This window comes from Oryctolagus cuniculus, chromosome 4 (assembly GCF_964237555.1).
Source record: "Oryctolagus cuniculus chromosome 4, mOryCun1.1, whole genome shotgun sequence".
Lineage (NCBI taxonomy): Eukaryota > Metazoa > Chordata > Mammalia > Lagomorpha > Leporidae > Oryctolagus > Oryctolagus cuniculus.
The window spans coordinates 53,066,024-53,087,307 of record NC_091435.1 but is presented as its reverse complement, the minus strand read 5'-3'; the positions used below and the strand labels follow the sequence as shown (position 1 = coordinate 53,087,307).

The window sequence follows — 21,284 nt, the reverse complement described above, 5'->3', positions numbered from 1 at the left end:
TACTTGTTATTGATATTTTCAAAATAGAGAACCCAGATGAGAAGGACACACACTGGGGGGAAGGTTAGTATCTTTAATAAAAATTGGGAAAACTGGATAGCCACCCACATAAAAATGATACTAGATCCTCATTTTATATCAAAGCAAGTAAAGTGAATAAAAACCTTAAGACTTGAATCTATAAACCTATTAAAACAAAATAGAGGAGAAAAATCCATGACATTGGATTGGGCAATGAGTTTGGATACTACACCAAAAGCATATACTACAAAAGAAGAAAAAAAAAAGAGATTTTGTCAAACCAAAATTCGTTAGCACAACAAAGAATGTAATCAACAGAACAAAGAGATAGCTTGCAGATTGGAAGAGAACATTCGCAAACTATACATTTGGTAAAGTGCTAATATCCAAAAAATATATATAGGAAACTTGTGCAATCCTCAATAGCCAAAACAAATAACGTGATTTTAAAAATACTCAGTATAGCCAGTCATCAGGGATATAAGAATTAAAATACAATGAGTTACCACATCACTCCTGTTAGAATGACTATTGTCAAAAAGAAGATGAGAGTATTGGGGAGCATGTGGATTAAAGGGAAACTTATACACTGTTGGGAATGTAAATTTGTACAGCCATTATGGAAATGAATATGGAGATTCCCCAAAATATTACCATATGATCCAGCCATCCCACTTCTATGCATAGATTCAAAGGATTTGAATTCAATATGTCAAGATTTCTGTACTCATGTTCATTCCAACACTATACACAGTTGTTGAGATAGGGAATCAACAAAAATGTCCACCAATGGATAAAGAAAATATACTTATACATAATTTAGTATTATTCCAGCCTTTAAAGAGAAAGAATTCTTGTCATTTGCAACAACAGGAATGAATGCACTGGATATTATGTTAAACCAGGCACAAAAGACAATATTGGGTGATCTCCCTCTTATGTGGAATCAAAAGATAAATGAATAGAAGCAAGCACTAGTATGATAGTTACGGAGGGCTGGGAAGGAAGAGTTTGGGGAGATATTGATCAAATGATACAAAATTTCAGTTAGAACTAAGGAATAAGTTCAAGAGATCGTTACCATGGTTAACAATATATTGTGTACTTGATAATTTTTAAGAAAATAGATTTTAAACTACCTCAATTCACACACACACAAACAAACACACAAGTATGTAAGGTAATGTATATATTAATTAGCTTGATTTATTCTACAATGTATACATATATCAAATCACCATATTGCATATATAAATGTATATAATTTTGTCAAAATAAAAAAGTATTCTAATTCTCAATTAAACCAAAATAAAGTGCACCTTCACAGCTTTTCTAGTATTTGAAAAATCATGTATTACTTTTAAATTTTTTTCTTACCATTTTTCCTGTGTGCAGTACAGTTCCCTGTTTTGTTTTGTTTTCAGTTTCCTCTTTCTTTGTTCCATTAAAGCTATTTATAATTTTGCTAAACTACTAAGACAATATTGAAGACTTTAAAAGTATAGCATCCCATTCCCTAAATGAGATTACTAATCATGTAAAAATGTCAATGCAAATGCCCATCTGTGTTTGTTATTTAACTGTTAATTTTATTCTATATATTTAAACTAAAAAATAATTAAATAATTAAATAATTAAAAGGGACCAGATAAAATTAACCACCCTTGCTTTAGGAGCTGAGGAATTTCATTGTTATAATCCAGAGCAAATTACGGCATCCAGGTATAAGAAACACAAAGGCTAGAAATGATGTCTTATTCTTACACTGTATTTTTGTAATATACAGTGGATGCTTATTAGGTGCTAATTAAATAGAACTAAATATTTGGTTCTGGCAAAATTCTCGATTCCAGCTCAGTGGGAGGAAATGTTAGAGGTAGTACGAGACTGAATCTATCCGTACAAGGAATAAGCATCTGTTTTATGATGTAAGCTAAAAGGAAAACATGACAGCAATTATCCAACAGCAATATGCTAGTCACTAAGAAATTACTAGAATCTTTTGTATTCACTACGTTCTTTAGAAGTGTAATATGAGTATCAGGGATTATATATGAAGAAACTGAGACTTCAGAAGTCAGGTGATTTACCAAAAGCTATGGAGAGCAATAGAACTGGGACTAAGCCTCTGAGTCTACAGCTCCAAATCTCAGGTTCTTAATCAGCACACAACCTATCTCCAAACTGTTGTACCAGGACAGTGCATCAAGAGAATACATGTTGCACACTCTGCTGCCTTTCAGAGAGTCATGTCAGGATGTTAAATACGGCAAGGCATAAGGAAAGATGCTGTTTAGTTTATCTTGGAGTAGAGGACTGAAAAATGTCAAAATTCATTTTATTAAAGAAAATTTTGAGAATTTAGTCCAATTTTTCCTTGTGAAATAAACTGATAATTTTCTTTACTCATGAGCTTGTAAATGCTTTTCAGAATGCCATGTCAAAACCAACAAGGCCCACATAAACCTTTTTACTAATTACTCTACCAGAAGGAAAGAAAACTCAGTTGCTGGCCTCTTATTTGGCTCTCCATGGACTATATTATGGCCTCTCACATTAAGTCAAAACAAAACTATCACAAACATAAAAAATATGCCAACTTGCTCCTTGTTTTATATCTCTGAAAATATCTTGACTTTCTGCAGAGGGTGTTTCTTGTTCATGAGCCAGTCATCTGTTATGTGTGTCATGGCAGAAAGGGGGTTCAGAACTGATGACCCCGAGGTAGTTTCATGATGGTGAAATAGGGAGAGAGCTTATTGCTGTAGGCTAGGAGAAGATAGTTTAAAAAAAAAGTGGCGAGGGTGTATTCTGGGGGGAGAGTTAGGTAGAAACCTGCAGTGGAAATTCTACAGAAGGAAGAAGGACCCATGGATCCACTTGGAGGGTGCGGACGCACAACACAAGCATGGACACAACACAAGACCCCAGTAGCTGAGAGCCTGAGAGAATGCCAGTTTTGGAGAGTGAGGTGAGAGCAGACTGTAGCAGCCCATGCCCCTGGTGATATACCTGGAGGAGAGCCTGGCATGAATCTGGCCTGGAGGCCTGTGGGGGCCAGGATACCTGCTAACATAGCGGTGGAAAAAACAGAGCCTATTTCTCCCTCTCCATCTCCCTCCAACAACAGCACCTGGCAACCAGTGGAGAGAGGGCAGGTACTACTTTGGACATACATAACAGCTGCACCAGCCCTTGTGCTCATGCACAGCAACTGAGAAGAGACAAACACCATCTTGTCAGTAGCTATGGCAGTGGCTCAGGTCCACACACCTAACAACTGGTGGCAAGAAAGCACCACTGTGAAACTGAAGAAGCTGTGTCCCATGGCTTTTGTGTACCCATGTGACCCAGGGATTTTAACAGAGGAAAAAAATCCATGATTCTCATTGATTTTGAGCCTGGCTAGGAGGAATGACAGGGAGCTGGGCACCCACATAGGAATCTGAAGTGCTGACAGCATCTCAACTTATCACACGCTCTGGTTCTCAAACCACCTAGGCAGAGCACCCACAGGTGGCTGGCTCTGGGAACACCTCTGCCTCTCTGTGGATGGGACAGTCTAGTAGGATGGAGCAGATCCTCTGCACCCAGGGACTGTGGGAGCATTGTGTGCTGAGACTGTGGGAATTCTGACTGCAGGGTGCAGGGTGTGGCTAGGTCTCTGGGCAATCACTGTGTGCAGATCAACATTCTCAGCACTCCATGATTAGCTGGAGTGGGTCACTGCAACAGGATCCATGCTCACACTGAGGACTGCACAGATCTTTTTTGTGGTTCTTACAATAGCATGGATGAGCATTGTACCTACTGTGGGCTAACACCAAGGCATTGATCACCTTGGAAGAAAGGAGGTAAGTGTGTGAATGCCAATGGAGGTTATCAAATCCTCCCTTCTGATAAAGAAAAATCTACCACACCCACCTTGGGTATTACCCTGGATACTCCCCTCCCTGGAGCACTGACTAGAGCTCCCTGGCCACACCCAGCACACACCTCTGGGTATTCAGTGAAATAGTAAACATTCCACTAAGCCACAGAGGCATAGTTCGAGGATAAAAGACATCAGAGAAAAAAACAACAAATATCTCTACAAATACCTAAAAATAAATGCAGAAATACAAGAAACAAGAATAAAGAAGACAACAAGACCCCCCCTCCGCCAAAGTAACAATACTTCAATATTAGAATTTGAAGATGTAGAGTCATAAAATGCCAGAAATGGAGTTCAAAAGATTATTCATAAGATTACTCCGAAGCAATGAGAATAAAGTCCACAAATTAAAGAAATCCATACATGACAAAATGAAAATTTTCCCATAAAATTCAGGTTTTAAAGAGAAATCAAAATGAAATATTAGAAATGAAAAATTATGCCATGGAAAGCTTTAACAACAGATTTAGTGAGGCAGGACAAAGAATATCCAAGCTAGAAGATAAATCTCTGAAAATTTTTTAATCAGATCAAAAAAAAAAAAAAAAAAGAAGAAATTAGAAAATTAAAAACAGTGTTGGAAATTTATGGAATACTATCAAATGACCCAACATACTGGCCTTAAGAATTCCTGAAGGTTTGGAAACAGCATGGATTAGCAGGCATATTTAGTGAAATAATCATGGAAAACTTCCTCAATTTGAGAAAGAAAGGAATGTCCAAGTACACGCAGTACATAGAACTCCTACTAGACATGACCAGAAAAGATCTTCACCACAACACATTACAGTCAAACTTAAAACAGTAAAATACAAAGCAAAGGTTCTAAAATGTGCATGAGAGAAATACCAGATTACTTCCAGAGGATCTTCAATTAGATTCATAGCTGACTTCTCATCAGAAACTCTATGGGCTAGGAGAAAATGGAGAGTTATAGTCCAAGTCTTAAGAGGGAAAAAAAAACCTGTCAGCCCAGAATACAGTACCCTGCAAAATTCTCATTTATGAATTAAGGTGAAATAAAGACCTTCCATAACAAACAGAAATTGGAATAATTTGTCATTCCTCATCTAGCCTTATAAAAGATGCTTAAGGATGTGCTACACACAGAAACAAAGAAAGATGGCCATCATTATGAAAGAAGAATAAGGCAGAAAATCTCACAGTGAAAGTACAAAGCAAATCCAAAGTAAACAATAGGAATATTTATGGAAAAATGGCAGGGTTAAGTCATTACTTATATAGTAACTTTGAATGAAAATGGCCTCAACTCTCCATTTAAATTACAGACAGACTGAATGGATTAAGAAACAAGACCCATCTACTTGTTGCCTACAAGAAACATACTTCACCAACAAAGAGATGCAGACTGAAAGTGAAACGATGGAAAAAGATATCCCATGTTAATGGAAAGCAAAAAATAGCTGGTGTAGCCATCCTAAGATCAGACAAAATAGACTTTAACACACAAACTGTTAAAAGAGATGTAGAAGGGCACTATGTAATAATTAAAGGATCAATTCAACAGGAAGATTTTACTATAATAAACGTATATGTGCCCAGTGCCCAGGCACCTGGCAATTTAAACAAATGTTAATGGATGTAAAGGGAGACATAGACGCCAATACAATAGTAATGGGGGACTTCAACACCCCACTTTGATCAGTGCACACGTTAGCCAGAGAATCAACAAAGAAACAACAGAGCTAATTGATACTATGGGCCAAATGGGCCTAACTAGTATCTACAAAACTTTTCATCCCACGGTTGCAGAATATACATTATTCTCACTAGTGCATGGAATTTTCTCTGGGATAGACCTTATGCCAGGCCATAAAACAAGTCTCAGCAAATTGAAAAAAGTTGAAATCATACCATGCATCTTTTCTGACCAAAATTGAATGAAACTGAATGTCAAAAACTCAAGAATCTCTAGAACATATGCAAACACATGTAGACTGAACCATATACTTCTGAATAAGCAGTGGGTCATAGAAGAAATCAAAAGAGAAATAAAAAAATTTCTTCACTAGCCATCAGAGAAATGCAAATCAAAACCACAATGAGGTTTTACCTTACTCCAGTTAGAATGGCTGTCATACAGAAATCAACAAACAACAAATGCTGGTGAGGGTATGGGGAAAAACATACCCTAATCCAAGGTTGGTGGGAATGTAAACTCATGCAGCCACTGTGGAAGACACTATGGAAATACCTCAGAAATCATGTGACCCACCCATCCCACTCCTGGGAATTTACCCAAACAGAAATAAATCAGGATAGGAAAGACTGATCTCTACCCCCATGTTTATTGCAGCTCAATTCACAATAGCTAAGATATGGAACCAATTCAGATGTCTGTCAACTAAAGACTCGATAAAGAAATTGTGGTGTCTATATACTATGGAATTCTACATAGTGATAAATTTTTTAAAAATGAAATTCTGTCATTTGCAACAAAATGAATGCAACTGGAAATATTACACTTAGTGAAATAAGCCAGTCCCCAAAAGAAATACCATATGTTCTCCCTGATCTGTAGTAACTAATAAATTACCTAACAGGTAATCTGAAGAAGTGAAATTGACACTTTGAGATGTAATGATTTTGAACAGCCCTTTTCTCAACTGTTGAGGAACAGTGTTTTGTTTTATTCATACTATTTATTGAACTCTTAGTGTAGGGTTAACCTTATGAGTATAAAGTTAACTGGAAATAGATCTTTGTAAAAAATAAGAACAGGAATAGGAGAGGGAGGAGGAAGAAGGGTGAGAGTGTGGATGGGAGGGATGGTAGGGTAGGAAGAATCACTATGTTCCTAAATTTGTAGGTATGAAGTGCATGAAAGTTTTTTATACCTTAAATAAATTTTAAAAAAACTAATTTAGCATTGGAATGAAGATATGCTATAAGTGTAAAATACATACTACATTTTGAAAACATACAAACATAGTATAAACTAATCTCAATAATATCTTTAGGACCTTAATTTTATATAGATTACATGTAGAAATGAATATATATTGGCTACATCTAGCCAAATATAAAATTAATGTATAAATATAAAAAAGAAAAAAAGAACCGATGACCCAGCCTCCCTCCACCATTATTTAGTGAGGACTCTGATCCCTGAAAGAGACAGGATTCATTCTAAGTGATCGTCAGAGCCAAGCTGCTCATCAGGACTTTTGTCCCCTGTAGTTCTTCTGTTATGAAGTCTTTCTCTGGACCCATGCTAGCTACCATCAATTACAACTTCAAATTCTTCAAAGAAGAAAAAATATGGGTATCTCTTAAGAAAATATGTTGCTGAGGGCATAGAAAGACAAATTTCAGAACAAACAACCCTAACCTGCACATTTCTATTTTTTCCTTTTCCTCTTTTCAGCCAGAACCGTAGTCACTGGCAAGGATCAGAGGTCAAGCTGGTGGTAAACGATGAAAAACGAAGGTAAATCCTTTGCTTTTGCTGCAGTGCGAATCTGAAAGACTCGGTCATAAAGTATCACAAAATCTTGTACTTTATTTCCTCTGGGTTTCTAATTCAGTTTAGATGTGTTAATATTTGGTCTTTTTTTCCTTTAAAATCATTTTATAAATTTAAACTAAGAAATAGACATTTTAAAATTCTCAAGCAAAATTTACTACAATAATTGTCAGTCTTAGATCATCTGGTAATTTCCAGAAGTAAATTGCTTCTTTTGTATAAAATGGTAAGATCAATTGCCTAACAACTGATAACACTTAAGACATTAGAACAAAAAACCATGCTCCACTATTAAATGCTGGATTAATTTCAACACTATGTGGCTCCTAAAGCCAAAAGTAATAATTGGAAATACTACACAAATATGTGATAACAAACTTATTTCCAAAAATAATTTTTAATATAGTTAAAACACTGCCAGCATGTGTTTATTTCAATGTAATTGCCCCTGTTTTGGTATCATTATTTGAAAAATGTAGACTTTTTGTTGTCCTGGATCAAAAGACAAATTGAAGTATGGACTAATTTTATTTCAATCTGGAACTGATAGATTATATTGATTTATATTAGAAGGGATGATGTAAAGTATCTATAAGAAACACCAAGAAAAAGGAAAAAATACATACCAGTCCCCATTTTTCAACCGAAGATATAATTTACTCAAGTTTTTAGTTCTCTCAAGGTGGCCAACATTCTTTCCATCTGTAAGTATGTTGATACTATCAAAGGTGTTATTTTCACTCTTTTGCTGTTTTGTGACTTCTCTCTTTGTCATTTGTTGGCAGTTACTCCTCCCCACAAACCACAGAGCACAAAGAGGATTTATGTGGTTCTGCAGAAAAGAGGTCTCAACTCCTCTGTGCTCTGAGCAGACTTAGGAAGGAGCAGTGTTGAACGCCAGAGGCTGACAAATGTCACTTCTAAGTAAGTCAACAGCTCTCAATCTGACACGACTCTTTACACTGGTCCCTCTTTTAGAAAGGAAATAAAATGTATTTTCTGGAATTGGATTTGGCTCTCAGCTTATTATGTTATAGAGCCTCAAGGTGCTTTAAAGCAAAGCAAAACATTAAAAACTACTCAGTCCAACAGAGCACTTCAGCTAGGAGTTGTTGTACTGGGTCTGATTGGAGATAAACAGAAAAAGGTAGCATTCTAGAATACCTGGCTGGGCACCTAATCTAGCCATTGTCTTTGTATCACGAAGCTCAGGGAACATTGTTGAACTCCTCATGATGGGCACATCCAGATCTGCTTCCACCAACGTTGCTTGTCTGCTTCAGTTACTCCCCTTTGATTTTTTTTTCCTTAGGATACTCTTTCTTCTCATTTTCTACCAGAAAGCTTAATGTTGTCTGTTTGCTCAATCTCTCCCATCAGCTCTTTCCAGGAAGTGTCATTTTGTTTCAAGTAAGAGACCACAACCAACTGTCAGCATTAGCTGCCCTGCTGGGTTTTAGGCAAAAGTTTATTGAGATCATCATGTTAAGAACATTGGAGTAGTGATGAAGGGAACAAACAGGAAAGATGACCCAGAAGAAAAGCATAACCAATTTGTAACAACTATTTGTTATTTGTATAATGCTTAAAGCAGTGCCTGTTGCAAAGTGTTTGATAAAACAAACCCATTCAGAGGAGGCAAGTGGGGCCAGGAGAGTCTTAGGAGTTAGTGTTACAAAAGATATTGTAGAATGTTGAATAGTGTCCCCTAAATCCAAAATTCTGAGGTCTGCCTGAAACCTTTCCAAGTGACTTCTTTTGCAATAAGGCTTTAGACAGATTTAATTAGGACAAAGATTAAGTTGTACCCATATTGGATTAAATTCAATGAAAATGTCCTTAGAAGATACAGAAACGGAGAGACACAGGAAGAAAGTTATGTACAGATAGTGGCAGGTGGGACTGGTATGTCAGCAAGGATTGCCAGTAACCACCAAAAGCCAGGAGACAGGCATGAAAGGGACCTAGAGATTGCCTGCTGGGGTTGCTACTGTGGCATAGCGTGTGAAGCTGCCTGCAGCAATGGCATCCCATATAGGCACAATTCCAGTCCTTGCTGCTCCACTTCTGATCCAGCACCTTACTAATGTGCCTAGGAGGACAGAGGAGGATGGACCAAGTGTTTCAACTCCCAGCACCCATGTGGGAGACCCAGATGACTCTCCTGGATCCTGGTTTGGGCCTGGCCTAATCCTGGCTGTTGCAGTTGTTTAGAGAGTGAACCAGCAGATGGAAGATCTCTGTCTCTCTCTCCCTCTTTGTGACTCTGTCTTTCAAATAAATAAATATTTCTTTAAAAAAATGATTAAAAAAAGAGAGGTTGCCTGCTTTGGTTCCTAATTCAAATTGCTCAAGATCTTTATAATGGATTTATGACCCCAGAGAAGCAGTCAGACTGCCTTGAGTTACATAACCTCTGCTTCCTCATTGGAGTTGGAAGGACTAACAGTAACTCCCTCAAACAGTTGTTCACGGAATATATGGCAGAACTGCTTTAGGATGTTTCAAGGTGAACCAAAGGCATTAATGTGGAACACTTAGAAGTATATACACTCAAGAAGTGTTGGCAATAATTAATACTCCATTCCCAGAGAATGGCTGTTAAAGTGCCACACTTCTATGGCTATCGGCTGACCTGCAAAGAGTAAAACTCAGTCCCAAGGGCAGGCATTCGGTGCTGAAATTAGGATGCCACTTGGGATGCCCACATCGTATCAGAGTGCTTGGTTTGGAGTCTTGGTCCACTTCCTGTTCCAGCTTTCACATCCCCAGGGGCAGCAGATGATGGTTTAAGTGTGTGGGTCCCTGCCAGCCTCGTAGGAGATGGAGAGTGCGTTTCAGGCTCCTGGTTCAGCCTGGTCTAGTTCTGGTTGTTGTAGGTGGGGGGGGATTGAACCAATAGATGAAAGCACCTCTCCCTCTGTCTCTCTGCTTTTCAAATAAAAAAAATCAGTCCTAGAAAGGTCATTTCCTCCTTCATAACAATATTTTAAATAAATAAGTGTCCTAAAATACCAAGTAAATAGTAAATGGCTCTTAGTTTCAGGATTGTGATATATATATATATATATATATATATATATATATATATATTGGATGTGTTGGTTCCACTTAGCTGTACTCTCTGCAGATGCATGGTCATCTTATTTCTTTACACCACATTAGATAAGTTGCAGTGCCTACTTTAGTTTAAGCAGAAGGACCATGTAAGGAAAAGAAAAAAAAAGTTCCATTAAAAGGGGAGAAACAGTTTAACCTTGTTGGCCTAAGAGGAAGGCAGATTGTTATTAGGGAGAGAGATCTGCACTCTGTTTAGGAAAACATGGGAGCAGATTTTGACTCTGGGTCAGGCCCAGACAAAGAAGTGTTTAGTACTTTGTACACTAAAGAAACAGGAGTATAAAGTTTCCTCCCAGGCCACTGATAGAGCCCCAATAACACTGAGCTACTGGGGGAAGTGTAGAACAGAGAAGTCTTGGATCCAGCAATTTCCTGGCAGGCCTTGAACGTGAACGGCTGGAGATGGCAGAATGGCAGAGGCTCTCGTGGCAGTGAAACAGCTATCGTTCTGTTGAAAATTGTTGCCTGTTGTGTGTGTGCTTTGTTGTAATTCTCAGTCATTACTCTAAGTCTTCAGGAAAATCTGTCATGCTTTACAAGCCACCAGATGGAGCCTGTTGGAGCCAAACTGTTATGGTTAACTGCATGGGTTACACGAGAAAGTGACTTGAGGCAGCTGTTGTGTGAGAATCTTTTTATTTATCTTTTTAAGATTTACTTACTGATTTATTTGAAAAGCAGGGAGAGAGAGAGGAGGGGGAGAGGGAGAGAGGGAGGGGAGGGGAGGAAGGGGATGGAGAAGTAGGGAGAGAGAGAGAGAAGGAAAGGGAGGGAGGGAGGGAGATATATATATATATGTGTATATATGTGTGTGTGTGTGTGTATGTGTGTATATATATATATGTGTATATATATATACACATATATATATGTATATGTATGTATATATATATATATATATATATGTATATATATCCGCTGCTTCACTCCTCAAATGCCTGTAACAGCTACAGCTCAGCCAGGCTGAAGCCAGGGGCCAGAATCTTCATCCTGGCCTCCGACATGGGTGGTAGAAAAATAGGTATTTGGAGATCATCTGCTGCCCTGTCACCTCCCAGGCACTTGAACAGGCAGCTTGGAAGTATGGAATAGCCAGGCTTGAACTGGCACTCTGATAGGGAATGTGGGTTCCCAAATGGTGGCTTAATTCACTATACCCCAATGCCCACCCAGTATAAGAGTTGATATATTAGGGACATATGGGTGGTAGCTCTTTGCAGAGATAAAGAACCTTTAGGAAACTAAGCAGAAAAGAATACTTTTTAATAGCCTAGTAGCCCATTTACCAGTGGCAATCTATACTGTGCTTTTCTGAAGGGGAACAAGAAAGCAGACATCTCCTGGCCTGGGGATAATGGCAGCACCTCAGAGATGCCTGTTGAGCAGCTCCCTAAACACTGGCACATCTGAGAACAAACAGGTGAACATTGTAGTAGTGACTATTTTGTCTTTAAAGATTTATTTATTTATTTGAAAATCAGAGTTACATAGCTGGCGCCACGGCTCAATAGGCTAATCCTCTGTCTGCGGCACTGGCACCCCGGGTTCTAGTCTTGGTCGGGGCGCCGGATTCTGTCCCGGTTGCTCCTCTCCAAGTCCAGATCTCTGCTGTGGCCCAGGAGTGCAGTGGAGGATGGCCCAAGTCGTTGGGCCCTGTACCTGCACGGGAGACCTGAAGAAGCACCTGGCTCCTGGCTTCGGATCAGCGCGGTGTGCCGGCTGCAGTGTGCCAGCTGCAACAGCCATTGGAGGGTGAACCAACGGAAAAAGGAAGATCTTTCTCTGTCTCTCTCTCTCACTGTCCACTCTGTCAAAAAAAAAAAAAAAAAAAAAAAAGAAAGAAAAAGAAAAAGAAAGAAAGAAAGAAAATAAGAGTTACAGAGAGAGAAGGAGAGGCAGAGAGAAAGGGAGAGAGGTCTTCCACTCACTGGTTCACTCCCCAGATGGTCGCAATGGCCGGACCTGCACCAATCTGAACCCAGGAGCCAGGAGCTTCCTCCAGGTTTCCTATGTGGGTGCAGGACTTAGGCCATCCTCTACTGTCCTCCCAGGCCATAGCAGAGAGCTGGATCAGAAGTGGAGCAGCCAGGACTCGAACCAGCACCCATATGGGATGTCAGCACTGCGGAGCGCCAGCCCCTGCAGTAGTGACTATTATGGTGAACTCTAGGAAGGAGACTCACAGATCAGGCAAATGACACAGGGTGCCAATATCAGTGGCTGGAGGTTGGAGATGTGAGGCAAATAAATACACTTTAAAAGCAGCTATCTGCAAACAAATGGTTGAAAAATATATAGAACACTAATAAAACCCCCAAAGATTCATCACAGTTTCAACACAGAGTCTGTTTCATTTTTTACCTTGTCTACTTTTTTCCCTTTTAAAATTTTTATTTCATTCATTGATATTTTAATCTGTATCTCCAAAGATTCTTATTAATACATAACTATGTTGTGTCACACCTAGAAATAACTGATCATAATTTCTTAGTGACAAATATTTTGTCAGTGCTCAAATTTTCCTGTTTTTCTCATGTTTATGACTTTTTAATTTTGTTTTTTAAACTTTTTTAAAAAATTTATTTGACAGGCAGAGAGAGAGAGAGAGAGGGAGAGAAACAAAGAGACAGACAGACTCCCTAAATGCTCACAACTGCCAGAGCTGGGCCAGGCTGAAGCCAGGAGCCCAGGACTCAATCCAGGTCTCCTAGGTGGGTGGCTGGCACCTACACATTTGAAGCCTACTGCCTCTCAGCGTGTGCATTAATAGAAAGCTGGAAGCAGGAAAGGAGCCAGGACTTAAGCTCAGGAATTCTGATATGGGACAAGGGTGTTTCAAACAGCATCCTAACCTGTTCCAAATAGCCACCCCAGCCTACTTTTTTAATCATAATAAAAAGGCCACAATCTCCCCACCCTTGCCGCCACTTTTTTTTTTCTTTTACACCATGCAATTTAATTAAGAACCTGGGACATTTGTCTTATAGACTTTTCCAGACTTTGGACTATGTTGATTACATTTCTGTTTTGTTGTTGAATAGGTTCTTCTATGTCCTGTAAATGGCAGTTAAAACTAGAGGCTTGAACTGACGTAGTTGCAACTTTTTATTTTTCCAAAAATACGTCATAAGCAGGGTTGTGTACTTTCATCAAGAGGCATAAAATGCCTGATTGGTTTTCCTTTTATGATTAATAGTTGCCACCGATGACCAAATTTATTTATATTATTTATTTATTATTATATTATATTATTTATTATTTATTATATATTATTTATATTATATTATTTATAAAGAATTTGCAATTATATATTTATTTATTATATTATTTATTATTATTTATTATTTATATTATATTATTTATAAAGAATTTGCAATTATATATATTTATTGTATTATTTATTATTATTTATTATATAATTTATTTATATTATATTATTTATAAAGAATTTGCAAGATGGTAAATTTAACAGTGTGCTCTTCCTCATTGTCTGTTATCTGGAATATTTTCCCTTATTGACTCTGGTTATTCTAAGGTAGTTTATGCAGGAAAGGCAGGTTGAATCCTTGGTTTTTCCTTTATTCACTGGTTTTAGAGTAATGAGTTAGCTTTCTAGTGTCCTCCAAGCTAGTACCTAGTTTCTAGCACCCTTAGTGACCACTACGTTTTTATTATCATTATTATTTTATGCATTTAATCACCTTGATGTTTCAATAAATTGCATTTAGTTTTCTTATTAAGGTGGTTCATTCTTGCCCCAAAGAAGTCTCTTTAAATTGGTTCTGAGAGTCCTTTTTGATAGCCTTTTTGCTTTCCAGAATGAGAACAAAGTTTCATGATCATCTAACTTATTTTCTAATCTAGGACTTGAAGCAACCATCACCCAAAGGAGTCCTATTTCCTTTAGTAGAAAATGGTATTTAGAGACCAAAGTGAGGGTAGAGGACTACTCATTACTACTTGTTTCCAGGTCTTTTCAGTGAGCAGTTAGGATACACTTTAAAATATAAAATAGATTCCAATCTCATTCTGACATTGTCAATTGAACATCTACAGGATTCTTGCTTAACCTCATTGATCCTCCATCTATATCTCCTTTCTCCCAGTCAGGATCCCCATCCTCAGTAACACCAATATAATTACTTATTTTCAATACCACATGACACACAGATAGCAGTCTCAGACTAAGAACACCACCACCAATAACAATATAATTGCTGAAACCAACTTAAACCATTTTGAAGTTCCTTTTGTCCTTAGGGTGCATCTCAGAATAAAAGTACAGTTAAACTCCATACAGGATCCCTTACTCTCTGGCTTCTGGTTAGGATAATTTGTAAATGGCATTCTCAGAAGATTAGAATGTGGAGATAGATATTTGGGTGCTTATCCCTCACTCCCTTCTTGCTGGAAAGTGGTCTTTAAGTGAGTTTTCCTTTCTCTAAACTCTTCTGAGGCAGCCTCTTTGCTAAGCTTACCTTTCTCATTAGAGTTTGGTACCAGCTCCCTTGAATTTTTAGTAATGGAAAAAAGCTTCCATTTTTGTTCCAGTGAGTTTTGTCCACATTTGTCCACATCTCTGTGCTGTTATTCAACTCTTTTTAATTAGCACCTTGAGTTAGAAGTGTTACCTGCTTCCATCTGGTGTAGCTTAGCTAATAGAGAAGTCAATGTGCTGTTCCACCTTTTGGCTACAATTAGTTGGCTTGGAAATCTGAATCTGCAGGATCTAGTTGATATTCTCCACACTCGACTTCCCTTGTAACTTGCCAGGCCTGATATTGTGGGATTATCATTTAAATCAGTGGCTTTCAAGAATTGAGGTATAAATTATACCAAGGATCCCCCAAAACTTTCCCGGTTGTATCTGGAGAGAGCTCATGAATCCCCTACTTCCTTATGTACCTAATCTAAAAATTAATCTAACCAAGAGAACACCTGGATAAAGACGTTGATTCTTTTTCTCAACCACAAACCACAAAATGTCCTTCTTTTTGTACAACTGGATGTCTTAGCTCTCTTTCTTCCAGGGCCTCACTATGGCACATCACTCAGAGATATAAAATATTCAGGATGACAAAAAATGACACATGTATAAATATTGGTATTAGTGGAACAGGTATTGTGGTACACAGCTTGGGACACTCACATTTCCTATTAGAGTGCCTGGTTTAAGTCTCAGGTACTTCATGCCTCTGATCCAGCTTCCTGTCAATGTGCCTGGGAAGCAGTAGATTCTGGTCCCTGAATTTGAGTTCCTGCTACTCACATTGGAGACCCGGATAGAGTTCCTGGTCCTGGCTCCAGCCAGTAGCACCCCTGACTGTTACAGCCATTTGGGGAATTAACCAGTGGATGGAGCTCACTAGCTCTCTCTCTCTCCCCCTGTCTGACACTGTCTTTCAAATAAATAAATGAATCTTTTTTTAAAAATGGTTTTTGGGATGAGAAGAAATGACTCTAATGTCTGGATAATGAATATTTTTGCAAATTAGGTGGTTTCCAATTTTTCTTTCCCTAGAATAAAGCAGGCCTACTCTTGTTGTTAAAGATCATTGAGGAGGGGCTCAAAGATGGCGGAATAGGGAAGAAGCTCACTGATAGTCCAGGAAAAGATAGTTGAATAAAAGTGGAGTTGTATAGTCTCAGGTAAGAGTTAGGAAAAAACTGCAGAGGAAACTCTTCCAGAATTAGAGGGACACGTGGATCTATGTGGAGGACATGGGCACCCACGGCTTGGGAGCCCAGCTGCTGACAGTCTTTTCCTCCACACCAGCACTGGAAAGAGAGGTGAGGCAAAACCACAGTGGCCTGAGACACTGGCAGAAAAGCGGCAGGAAAAGCCTAGAGGGAATGAGGCTTGAAGCCCCACAGGGGAAAGTACACCAGTCTAACTAGAGGAGAGAAAAAAATAAAAGAAATGGTACAGACACGATTCTCTCTCTCTCCACTCACCTTACAAAGGCAAGCAAGACAATAGAGCAGGTGACATTTTGGACATATATAACAGCTGCACCATCTTGGGGTTGCGCCCACCCTTAGCCACAGAATAACCTGACTCTGGTTGGGAGTAATAACAGGAGACTAAGACCTAGTGAATGTGTGGAGCTTATGAACTGGGACTGTGAAAAAAAAAAAAAAGAACTGAGGGTGTGTGGGAGAACTCACAGTGTGGCTGAGACATGAGCAGTCTCGGTGGGAGACACCACAAGCTCGGGCGGCCTTGGCTACCTGGTGAGAGATATTGCAGGGGAAGCTGAGCTTGCACTGAGGACTGCACAGATCCTTTTTGCGGTCCTTGGTACAGAGCAGACAAATATTATACCCACTGGAGCTAGTGCTCAGGCACTGATGGCCATCTAGGAGAAGAGCTCAGTTGAGCAAAATTACTTTCCTTCTGAATTAAAAAAAAAAGAGAGAGACAGAAGATTTACCATGCCAAACCTGGGTGTGTCACCTTTGGCACACCCTTAACCCTGAAGAACTGAATAGAGCTTTCTGGCCACACCTACCACAAGCCTCTAGAGATTCACCAAAAGCAGACAGTCCATTTAATCTAGAGTCATAGTATAATGATAAAAGCCACCACAGTGGGAAAAAAAAGAATATCTCCACAATGCCAAACAACAAACACAAAAACTGAGGAAACAAGAACAAGGAAGACATCATGACGCTCCCAAATGAACTTGACACTCCAATACAAGATTATGAAGATGATGAGATAGAAGAAATGCAAGATATAGAATTCAAAAAATTTATGATAAGAACATTTAGAAGTTATCAAAAACAAATGCATGAACTACAGAAATCCATACAGAACAGGACAGAAAATCTCTCTTGTGAAAATGCAATCTGTCCCAGTTGCCCAGTTGCCCCTCTTTCAGGCCAGCTCTCTACTGTGGCCAGGGGGTGCAGTGGAGGATGGCCCAAGTACTTGGGTCCTGCACCCACATGGGGGACCAGGATAAGCACCTGGCTCCTGCCTTTGGATCGGCGCAGTGCGCCAGCCGCAGTGCGCCAGCTGCGGTGGCCATTGGAGGGTGAACCAACGGCAAAGGAAGACCTTTCTCTGTCTCTCTCTCTCTCACTGTCCACTCTGCCTGTAAAAAAAAAAAAACCAACTATATATAAAAGAAACCTAGATGTGGGCCATGAAATGTGTGATAGGGATGCATACTTTTAGAAAATAATTTTAGTGAATGCATGAGCATGAACAAAAACTTAAATGCAATGCAATTAACTCACCCTACATTTAATGATGTCCTAACTGCCAAAGTCCAGGATGAACAGGGTGGACAAAACAGTGGGAATGGGTATGAGATAGAATAAAGGGAATATTTCAGTAGTGACTGAGATTTATCCAAACACCGTAGGAGAATTAAGCAAGCACAACAATGGAAATTCAAGTTTCCAAAATCATTTATAAAATGTGAAGTATATTTATGGGAATTAAATGAAAGTGGGTTTTGATTCAAGAAGTGACCACTGAAGCTTTGACACTGGCCATTGTATCGGTTATAAAATAGTTGATGACTCAGCAGTATGCAAGTTTAACTCACAAGGTTAAGTGATTGTACTATGATTTCTAAACAGAGTACTAATCTCTAACAGATTTGTTTTCTGTTTGATAACATTTTATACAACATTGCAATTAAAGTTTAACAATCAATATAGAGGTGTTCTATGCTAGAAGGAACCATCATGGTCACATACAAGAAGGAGTAGCAAAATTAACTCCTGGAGTCAGCATTAAGGTGGACATATCTGGATATGTGACAAGGGCAGGGTGGAGCTTCCCAGTCTTATTTGTAGCTGTTGCCATGGTATAAGGGTATGTTTGTGGCCTGTCTGCTGCTAACAGTGAGTCATGCTTACAAATAAAAAAATTAATAACTTCATAGGATTACTAAACTTTATATAAATCTTACCAGCGACATCCCAAGAAATAAAGGATTAACAAACAAAACAAGTCATTAAGTTTACAATTCTATGCATGATTATGTGTAGTGCTATTACTCTAGCTAGGATATTTGATGGCTATTTCCTTAAAGATAAACTATTAATGTTCATTAGTGTTCACCAGAGTTTGAATACATGCTATAAGAAACAGTTCTTTGTGAACACTTCTAAATTTCTTATTCATTAAATAACTTATTTATTGCAGTAAGCAAAGAACATGAAGTTGAAAGTATTTTACAAATAACTTATGGTTTGGAAATATCCCAAGAATTCTTGAGTTCTAGTATCTTGTTCCTGCATCTAGAAGTTTCCTATCTTTTGGGAATTTTTAAGCATTACTCTCAGTGTCTGATGCACAGGCAACCTTCTGAATGTTAATTTGCTTTTGTTAACAGGAAGAAAATAGGACCATATGAAAATATTGGTTAATTCCATGATCAGCCGTTAAATGAATTTCTAAGTTAGAAATCACCAAATATTTATTAAATGAAATTTAATATTTCATTTCATTAAGTGAATATACATTAAATAGTCATTAAATGAAATTCTAACTTAGAAATCACCTAAGAATTTGACCAGTTTGCCAAATCTGTCTCCTGGGCTGTGATCACTTCTTGGAGTATTGATAACACTGAATGGCCCTCGTGTATAGCATGCAAAAATGTTGAAGTATTGTCTCTCATAAGGCATTGTCTAAATCAGCCAATTAGTTTCCATGACATTTGAACCTAAGTTGTCTTGATTGTCTACCAAAGAAAATTATTCTACCAAATTTTTTAAAAAGGCACTAAAAATCATAGGATGGAGTGAGTCACTGTGCACTTACTCCTCATGTAGGATCTCTGTCCTTAATGTGCTGTACATTGAGATTTAATGCTATAATGAGTACTCAAACAATATATTTCACTTTGTGTTTCTATGGGGGGACAAACTGTTGAAATCTTTACTTAATGTATACTAAACTGATCTTCTGTAAAAAAAAAAAGAAATTATCAATTCCCAACTTGACTCTCACTGGGATTAAACATGACAATAGGTCTGATCTGATTTCATCATCATTTAAAAAATCATCTATTATTTTTCACTTTATGTTTCTGTGTGGGAGCAAACTATTGAAATCTTTACTTAATGTATGCTAAACTGATCTTCTGTATATAAAGAGAATCGAAAATGAAAAAAAATCATAGGATGGAAAATCTTTTAAAAAAGGAAGAAATCGTCTCTTACTCATTCTCGACTCCTGATAAATCACAAAATCCTATTGATAGGATTTATAATATATCCTTTGAATCTGTTTTCTTTACCTATCCACTCCATTGCCAGTACTAACAGCAGGTCTTCACTATTTCTCCACTAAATCATGGCACTCAAACCCTAATCTCTAGCTTGGCTTCCAACCCATCAGCTGCTGTGCTACCACATATCACTTCATTCTACTAAACTGAAAATATGATCAAATCTCATCTATGTTTAAACCCCGTGCTGTGTTGCTCTCCAAATCTTTTTGTTAATATTTTTTTGTTAATATTTTAAGGATTTATTTGTTTATCTGAAAGTCACAGTTACAGTGATAAGGAGAGACATCTGCTGGTTGACTTCCCAAATGACTGCCATGGCTGGGGCTAGGCCAGACCAAAGTCAGGAGCTTCTTCTGGGTCTCCCACATGGGTTGCAGAGGCCCAATTACTTGAACCAATTTCTACTGCTTTTCATAGGCCATTGGCGGGGAGCTGGATCAGAAGTGGAGCAGCCAGGATAAAAACTAGTGCCCATATGGGATGCTGGCACCATAGGTGGCAGCTTTACCACTACACCACAATGATGGGCCTCCCCCCCCTTTTGTTGTTGTTGTTAATTTAAAAAATATTTCAAAAGCAGAAAGACAGACAGGCACAAACCTCCTACCTACTGGCTTACTCCTCACATAACTTGCATCAGCTGGGATTGGGCCAGGCCAAAGCCAGGATCTTAGAACTCAATCCATGTCTCCTTTGTAAGTGGCAGGGACTCAACTACATGAGCTATCACTCATGTTGGAATCAGGAATGGAGCCAAGACTCAAACTCAAGCACTTTGATATCAGATGTGGGCATCCCAAGTGGCATCTTAACCACTGAGCCCAACACCCACTCCTTTGTCCCATCTCTTAAAGAACTAAACTTAAACATGTCATAAAAATCACATCATGATCTGATCCTACACCTTTGGCTATGCCTGAAATTCTCAATCCCTTCTTGCCATCCTATTTACCAATGGGTCACTCACTGAAGTCCAGCTCCAAAGATTTTTCATGCTGTGCCCTCCTCCTTAACCCAGCACAATTGCCCACTCTACTCTGTATTTCTCCCTTCCTCGTCCAGGATTTTATTGTTGCATTTATCAAACAGAATTATATTCTGTATATAAGTGTGTTCTCTATTAAACTGTGTATGTCTTGATGGCAAGGCCTATTCAACTTGCGTTCTCATGATCTAGGCTTAGTCCATGATGAATACTTGTTTAATTGACATGATTCACTGTGAATGAAGAGGTACAATATCTAATAGCTTTGTTTCCTGATGGTTAAGCTATCTCTCCACAGTGTATTTAAGATGTTTCTTTTCTATTGGTAACTTCACATAGCTAGAAACTAATCAGAGGCACAGAGAAATCATCTGCATAGCCATAGTTGCTCTTGTGTCTCTTAGAATTAAAATAAACACAATGAAGATGGTAATAATAATAATAAAAATAATAATTGTGACCTAGGAGGCTTTGGTTAAT

The 21,284-nt window shown here is 38.4% G+C and overlaps 1 protein-coding gene and 1 pseudogene across 1 annotated transcript in view; one reads left to right on the top strand and one right to left on the bottom strand.

Moving 5' to 3' along the window:
- The window catches only part of CPOX (coproporphyrinogen oxidase), a 217,103-nt gene that overhangs the window by 71,320 nt on the left and 124,499 nt on the right, over positions 1 to 21,284 (top strand). The window contains exons 2-3 of the mRNA XM_070071952.1: positions 7,344 to 7,406; positions 8,228 to 8,366. The gene's annotated coding sequence lies outside the window, so the exon portion shown is untranslated. The remainder of the gene's footprint in view (positions 1 to 7,343; positions 7,407 to 8,227; positions 8,367 to 21,284) is intronic.
- LOC100355064 (cyclin-C-like) overlaps positions 1 to 21,284 on the bottom strand; it is an 88,862-nt pseudogene that overhangs the window by 38,864 nt on the left and 28,714 nt on the right.